An 8,547-nucleotide genomic window follows, 5' to 3' on the forward strand; every position below is an offset into this window, starting at 1 on the left:
CACACACACCGTTTTATCTCTCTCTCTGTGTGAATAGAGTTTGGTCTCTCTTCTCTTTTGTTGTTAAATGCAGCGCATACAGTCCAGACCCTCCCCCTCCTCTCTCTGTGTGTGTGTGTGTGTGTGTGTGTGTGTGAGTTTCATCCACGGTGACGCCAGCCCCTCTCTCTCTCTCTCTCTCTCTCTCTCTCTCTCTGTGTCTCTGTGTCTCTCTCTCTCTCTCTCTGTCAGCCCCGCCCCGCCCCGCTCGGCTCAGTCCACTGCGTTCATTTCATTCCTGCTCTTCATTCCACGCATACTTCGCATCCTTGGAGAGACTGCGGCGCATTTAACGCACTGAGCGCGTGACGAGGAGGGAAAAAAAAGAAAATACTCCAAACACGACAGGCGCGTGCTGGAGTTTGCGGCGGCGGCTTCGCAGGAAAAAAAACACGTGGATTCGTGGGAGGAAAAGTGTGGGAATTAATCCATTTAATAAAGAGGCGCACGAAGCAGCGAGGTAAGTTCCACGGAGGAGTCACTCCTCTCTCTCTCTCTCTCTCTCTGTGTTTCTTGTTGTTTCTCGTTGTTGTTGTTGTTGTTGTTGTTGTGGTGGTGGTTGTTTCACGCGTGCACTGACAGCCAGCACTGGTGTCACTGTAGCCGCTGCTGCTGTCGCGGCGTCCGTGGATCACAAACAAGTCCAACAACAAGAAGAAGAAGAAGAAGAAGAAGAAGAAGAAGCGGATTTTCACCGCGTTCGATCCTCACTTTCATTTCATTCTCTCTCTCACTTCACTGCCACTCACACAACAAACACTCACCCTGTCACACACTCATGGAAGGCGTTCAAAATAGACGGGGGAGGCGGATGAAAACATGAATGTTGAGCTTTAACAAAGCTGCTGCCAGTGAATGGAGGACTTGTTGCATCGGCGGGTTTTTCCTCCTCCTCCTCCTCCTCCTCCTCTTCCTCTCTTCTCTCCAGGCCTCACTCACAGGCCACAGACTGAGAACATGACACACACACACACGCACACGCACACGCACGCGCACACACAGCTGCCCCTTTAGTGAAGAAATCCATCATAACAAGGCCTAAGAATCTGTCATTTCATTTGTCTGCGATTTGTCTGCCAATTTATGTCCTGACTTCATATTTTTCTTTCTTTACTCGTGAAAACAAGTCATTTAAATCACTTGTGTTTACACCATTATATACATTTAAAATATCAGTTTAGTTATTAGTGATGTGCTGATGAAATATGTTTTATCTTTACTCGTGAAACCGAGGCCTAAATCTCATTTCTAATTAATTGTACGTCACTATATTCATTTAAAATATCAGTTTTAGTTGTTAGTGTCTTCATAATGTCATATTGTGTCTTTTAATTATAAGAAAACAAGGCTAAATCTGTCATTTATGTCCACGTTTAATACACTATAAACATATATTTCTGATGAATGTTAACCCCATATATATATGTATATTTATATATATTCTTTAGAAGTTTAAAATGTCCACTTTGTGAATTGTGAAAACGAGCCTTAAATCTACAATTTTAGTCTTTGTTTTCATTGCTGGTGACGTCCTCTTTAATCTCCCACATGTTGGGTTTATTTATTGATGAAAATATGGTTTAAATTCGCCTTTCATTGATTTATAACGACTGAAACGTCATCGTACGCACGTTTAAAAATGATCGCTTTAGTTTACGATGGAATACTTCCTTATGTCTCCCAGTTTCTACAAAATATGGTTTTAAAGTTGCCATTTTGTTAGTGTCTAACAGATCGCTTCCTTTTTAAATCATTTTGAATAGTAAAACGTTTTGGTGAATTCATTAATATTTCATTTTATTCACGTTATTTTAAATATAAACAGAGAAATTAATGGAAAAAAATGTTGGTGACCCCAAAAAAATCGCCAATGACCCATTCGTGGGGCCCCGACCCAGAGGTTTCTGATTTTAAAGTACCAGTTCTATGTTCTCTGTGATATCCTACGTTTCTACTTACATTGCAAACGTGGACTTATGTATATGTATATATGTATATATATATATATACATATGTGTGTGTGTGTGTCAAAAATATTGTACACATTTGTTATTTTATTATTTTTTGTTTCCATTAATAATTTTAGGCCACTTCTTGACTTCCTGCTTTCCCTCATTTTCCTCTTTATGTTCCACATGTTCATGTATTTAAGTAAATAGAGCTAATAATGCGACATTTTATTTAAATTTGTCATTTTATTCACTTTTAATGACCATTATATACATTTAAAGTGTCCATTTTAGTTCTTATTTACATCCTAACGCCATATTTGTTTATTTTTTGTGACAAAAGCTGTATACATTTAAAAGATCAGTTTTAGTTGCTCGTGTCTTCATAACTTCATATTTTGTGTATTTAATTATGAAACAAGGCTTTCATCTGTCATTGTATTCACTTTTAATTCATTATATACATTTAAAAGATCAGTTTTCGTTGCTATTGTCTTCATAACGTCACATTTTGTGTATTTAATTATGAAAACTAGGCTTAAATCTGTCATTTGAGTCATTTATAACTGCACACACACCGTTAATGGATTAAATCTTTTATTTTACGCCTCTTTCACATGGAAAAACGTCCGATTTGTGGTTCTTTTGGCGACTTCCCCACTTTCCACTTTCTTCCTATTTTTACCTCTGTAATGTCGCCATCCTATAATATCCCACACATGGTCTTCTATAGTTATGTGTGTGTGTGTGTGTGTGTCATGATTAAAGGGCCACTCCTTTTTTATAACATGAGATACAGAGGGCGACTCGGACCAAAAACCACATAATAATATTATAATGTATATTATAATATATATATATATAAATAATAATAATTGTAGAGAAAACGACGGCGTTCAGGTTTTTTATGGACGTTTGTGGGTCATTTTGTTGGCTTTTAACGGCTGAAAGATGTTGAGTAATAATAAGTGAGACGAGCGTGGTCGTGATTTGTCTCCACTGTCCTCACACATTTAAGTTTTTTTCCTTTGACCAAACAAAACCACAACTGCATGTTTCCTCCTTTAGGCTGAGATGAAATGATTAATGACCACACACACACACACACACACTTTATCGTCATCTGTGTGTGTGTGTGTGTGTGTGTGTGTGACTCACTAAAACAGGATGAAAACGGTAACATATTTGAAGGACTTTATGAAAGTTGGTGCATTTATGAGATTCTGCCGTGTGATGTCACCATTTAATCTGACGTAGTAGATTTTTAGGGCAGAAAGTGGCGCAGAAGTCGTGTTTTAATGATCAAATTGCGTCTAAAATAAGGTAAAAAAAAGGCTACTGTTCTTGTTTATTCAGTGAATCACCTCCACTACACTAGGTGGCGAAATGTCACCTTTCCCCGCCGTAGCGTTAGGCGTCGTCCACTTCTTTGAGTCGATTGAACATAAAAAAAAATTGCGATGTCTAATCCGAGTTTAGCGAGTACAATTTCCTGTATTTTAAAAGCACAAATACTTTTTGACCTCGTCAAGACCAGTAGTCCTCAGTGCAGACCCTGCAAAACCTGGTCCTAATCTGTGGACAGGTTAAAGTTAAAGGTTAGGGTTAGTCATGAACTGGTTATGGTTAAGGGTTAGTGATGAGGCTGGTCAAATGAATGTGTGTGTGTGTCGGCTGGTGAGTGTACAAAGCTTTGCTACTCACTCTGGGTAAACAGAGCACCCCCCCCCCCCCCCCCCCACCACCACACACACACACACACACACACACAGTTCCTCCCCTCCTCCACTCCTTCCTTCTCCCTGTGTCTCTCCCTCTCTCTCCAGTCCGTTGACATCTGTTTTGAGTGTTGTGTGCACCTGTAGAGACCGGGAAGTGTGTGTGCGTATGGAAGCGGGAGAGAGGAGGAGGAGGAGGAGGAGGAGGAGGAGGAGGGAGGTGAATAATGCAAATCCAAGCGTTTGTTCTGGCCTGAGCGACACAGACTGACTGACTAACGACCATTTGGTGTGTGTGTGTGTGTCTCTCTCTGTGTGTGTGTGTGTGTGTGTGTGTGTGTGTGTGTGTGTGTGTGTGTGTGTGTGTGTGTGCCTCTTGCTGTCCAGGCCAGGCTGAGCCCATTGTTGCGGCAGCAACAGGCGTCGGTGGATGAGGACGCACCATATGGCCTCTGTGTGCTTTAGTCACCGCCACTGTGTACGTGTGTGTGTGTGTGTGTGTGTGTGAGAGTGTGTGTGTGTGTGAACACGCGCATGTGTTCATCAATGCTGTGACAATATGGTGGAGTTTGGGCTGCTGCCGCCTCCTCCTCTCCTCCTCCTCTCCTCCTCCTCTCCTCCTCATCTGTCGTCTCATTTCTTGAGAGAATCCGGCACACAGATTTTTATGGTGATGGGATTAGGAGGCGTAATCTGCCCCCCCCCCCCCACACACCCACCGCCGCCTGGCGTGAAATGACGTGACACGTCGACAGATGTTTTGCTCAATTTGAATGTAGCTGTTGCACGAGTGGTGTCTGTGCGCCGCTACAGCGCTGAATCAACAGGTGACGCAGTGAAACTGTAGTAAAGTAAAGACCTCACTTTCTCTTTCTTCTCTTTCTCACCAGATTATTTCATCTCCCGCAGTTTTGCAAAAAAAAGTGTTGATTTTCCACCTGTTGCTGTTTTTAAACCTGTCGCATGTTTTTTGTTTTCACGGATTTGAAGGGAGCCGGTGTGTGTGTGTGTGCGTGTGTGTGCGTGTGCGTGCGTGTGTGTGCGTGTGTCTGTATGTGTGTGTGTGCGTGTGTGTGCGTGTGTCTGTATGTGTGTGTGTGTGTGCGTGTGCGTGTGTGTGTGTGTGTGTGTGAAATTTCAGGAAGTGGAGCCGGTTTTTATTAAGAGCAACAATGCTGAGCGTGTGTGTGTGTGGGGGGGGGGGGGGGGGGTGCTTAGGGGGAGAAAGGGTGGGTGTTTTGGGGTGAGGTGGAGAAGGCTTTGTTTAGGTGATGGGGGAACAATAGGCGTCCCCCTGGGTGGGGTAGGGTGGAGTTGGAAGGGGGAGCACTGTCGCTCCGTGGCTGCAGGAGGCGAGTGGAGCCTGTACAGGCTTGTCTGACTGGGCTCGACTCCCCTCTGTCTCCCCCCCGTCTCTCTCTCTCTCGTGTGTCCACACTCAGGCCTCTTTCACACTAAAATTAGTGCCCAAGGCCCAGGGTGTTTAAACCCGGGTGACGCTGCTAAAAAGGCAATTAACACAAGTTTTGGACGAAGATGCTCGAAGTTGTCTTCCCATCTTAAGCTGTGTCAGCACATTCAGTCCTTAAATTCGAGGGAATTGGTCCTGGAAAGTCCTTGAGTTTGAAGGTGTGAGAACCCTGTTACCACAGTCTCACGTTCCAGCTGATGATCAGAGCTGAAGCTGATTAAAACCCACGTTCAATGCAGAGTAAATCTGGTTTTATTAGGTATTATTTTTTTGTCCAGACTATATCATGCTAAAATGAGAGTGTATACACAGGATGTTTAATCCTTCTGTTACTGTTTGTGATGTCTAGAATATAAAAAAACTACAGGAGAGCAGAGAAATAGAGCGTTGCGCCCATATACTTGTCATTACGGTAGAACATCAGGACTTCAGCGGAACGACGGTCCAATCACAGACGAGGTTCACTAGTGCGTCACACGTTTGTGACATCAGCTTCTCAGTACTGTAATTCCTAAACGGTTGACTTCCAGATATTGAAAGTGAAAGAATATCACGATGGACATGAAAGGGTTAAACCCAGGAACCCAGACCTTATAAACTTTACCCAGCAGCTAACGCTAACAGCTATGCTAAGACCAGAAGATGAATGCGCATGAATGAAAGGATAATTGAAAGTAGTGATGAAAGGATCGCTGCAGATGTTAATGCAGATGTTAACGGCGATGCATGTCGCAAATGTCCAGAAATGGTACAAGCTAGCATAAATAGAGAAGATGTTTACCTGAGTCTTTTGTTCCCAACGATGCGAACCAGAGTCATGAAACCCATGAGTGAATGCTGAATACAAAGACCCAGTTAAACCCGGGATTATAGTGGTGTTTTTTCCAGTGGGAATAGGCCGACTTTACAATGAAATTACTGGGTATGTCCAGGATTTGTGAACCAGCTAATTAAAGGCGATTAAAACCACTCCCATTGCCAGTGGTTGGTCTGTCCTGTCGTGGGTTTTTTTCATCACTCTTGTGTCTCCAGTGTGAATTGTCATGTCGCTAATGTGCTTGAAATGAAACAAAGTCTAAAAGGACAATCAGCAATAAAGTTGTGATATGTGCGATCTTTTACTTTGGTCCCTCTTTCAAATGAACGTTCAGTTGGAGGCGACTGATGAAATAAAAAATATTAAGTGCTGACCCAAGTTTAAAAAAACACTAACGTTTGCTGAAAATGTTCAATGCTAACAGATATGCTAACAGTCAGAATATGGTTGCGTGACTGGAAATGTCCACACTGCCCTGGTATTTTCAGAACGTCCAATGTTTTAGTCTGGACTGACAAAAAGAAAGACCTTTCAAGCAAGACCTACACCAGATGTATACCGAGACCGAGGCAGGGCAAGACTTGTACAAAGATCGAGGCAGGGTGGGACCAAGTTCAGACCAAGACCAATATTGGACTTGTATCAAGACCAAGGCAAGGTTAGACCAAGACCAAGACTAACAATAGACTTGTACCAAGATCAAGGCAGGGTGGGACCAAGTTAAGACCAAGACCAATATCGGACTTGACCAAGATCAAGACCAACACCAGACTGATACCAAGACCAAGGCAAGGTGAGACCAAGTTACGACAAAGATCAAGACAAAGGCAGGGTGAGACCAAGACCAAGGCAGGATGAGACCAAAACCAGGCTTATACAAAGACCAAGGCAGGGTGAGACCAAGACCAAGGCAGGATGAGACCAAAACCAGGCTTATACAAAGACCAAGGCAGGGTGAGACCAAGTTATGACAAAGATAAAGACCAAGGCAGGATGAGATCAAGACAAAGGCAGGGTGAGACCAAGACCAGGCTTGTACCAAGACCAAGGCAGGATGAGACCAAAACCAGGCTTATACAAAGACCAAGGCAGAGTCAGACCAAGTTATGACAAAGATAAAGACCAAGGCAGGGTGAGACTAAGACCAAGGCAGGATTAGATCAAGACCAAGGTAGGGTGAGACCAAGTTATGACAACCTCTATCAAGACTATGGCCTGTTGGGATCAAATCAAGACCAACACCAGGCTTGTACCAAGACTAAGGTAGGACATATAGTGGACTAGTCTCTTGGTCTCTTCAAATCCTCAGGTTAAATCACTATGGTCACTATAATATTTTGTTAGTGTGGTCTGAACTTCAATCACTGAGCAGTGAAAAGGGCGAGACTGCCTGACTCTTCAAGGGAAGTCTGAATCAGCCTCATGCTTCCTGATCTGGGCAGGAAGTGAACAGGAAGTCTAGATTTCTACTACTTCCTGCTTATGTTCCTGGTTCTGAGGAAGTGACGCGGTGACCAGGGCAGAGCTGAGAGCAGCTGATACTGCGACAGTGGAAACATGTTTCACTGCTGTCTTGTGTTTTTGTTTTCGACGGACGTTGATTGCTCGCTTGTTTGTTCTGTCGCTCTCTGATAGCAGTTCTGGACTCGGGTGTTTGGAGCACGACGCATCCTTTCGGAAACCAGAGAATTTATTTTAAATCGGACAAGAATGTGTTCACCAGTGCTACCATTCTCATGTCTCATTCATTTCCAGTTAATCTGTTGATTAATCCATCAGAACATTTCAGAGAAATCGCAACTACATTTTTGTACGAAATCGTTCCCGAAGCCTTAACTCGCATTTAAGACAAACTTGAAATCACAGAACTTGACTCGTGAGGAAATGCTGAAAATTTCTTGTCAAATTTCGACATGAAATTAGGAAAAAAAATAGAAAGGAAAATCATAATAAGTCACAGTGTCAGAAGGACAAGTGGTTGTTGGATATTTTGCCCCCAAAATTGTTCAGCTCTAATATAACATTAGTTTACACTGTAAAATAACAGGGGGTAGAAATTAAGTCCATGAAATTTAAAATTAGGGATGTAACGGTAAAAAAAACCCACGGTAAAATCCCAGTTGCTTAAGGTTCACTTCAATTATCGAAAATTTGTGTAAAATTTTGACATGAAATTAGTAAGAAATAGAAATGAAAATTGTAAAAAAAAATATCAAATTGCAAGGGCTGCTACTCACAGGTCTATTTTTGTTTTGTTTTTTGGTGCAAAGTTTAAAAGAATATAACATAAATCCATTATAGTGAATATTATAAAATCATAAAAAGTGTAGTCATAAAATAACAATATAATATTGTTTACACTGTAAAGTAGTAGAAATTAAGTCCATGGATGTAACGCTTAGCGGTGTCGCGGTAAAATCAAAATTAAAATTGATTTAATCACCATGGTAACCGCTGTCGGTAACCACGGTGTGGAAAACTCGCAAGATGTTTAATTTAAACATTTGAGTTACGCATGCAAGGTTTTATCAGTGCAGCGATGATTATTACCAT

At 42.2% G+C, this 8,547-nt stretch overlaps 1 protein-coding gene across 1 annotated transcript in view; it reads left to right on the forward strand.

The window, feature by feature from the left end:
• Positions 1 to 201: 201 nt before the first annotated feature.
• tead1a (TEA domain family member 1a) overlaps positions 202 to 8,547 on the forward strand; it is a 46,171-nt gene continuing 37,825 nt past the window's right edge. The window contains exon 1 of the mRNA XM_058645081.1: positions 202 to 499. The gene's annotated coding sequence lies outside the window, so the exon portion shown is untranslated. The remainder of the gene's footprint in view (positions 500 to 8,547) is intronic.

This window comes from Solea solea, chromosome 12 (genome assembly GCF_958295425.1).
Source record: "Solea solea chromosome 12, fSolSol10.1, whole genome shotgun sequence".
Taxonomy (NCBI): domain Eukaryota; kingdom Metazoa; phylum Chordata; class Actinopteri; order Pleuronectiformes; family Soleidae; genus Solea; species Solea solea.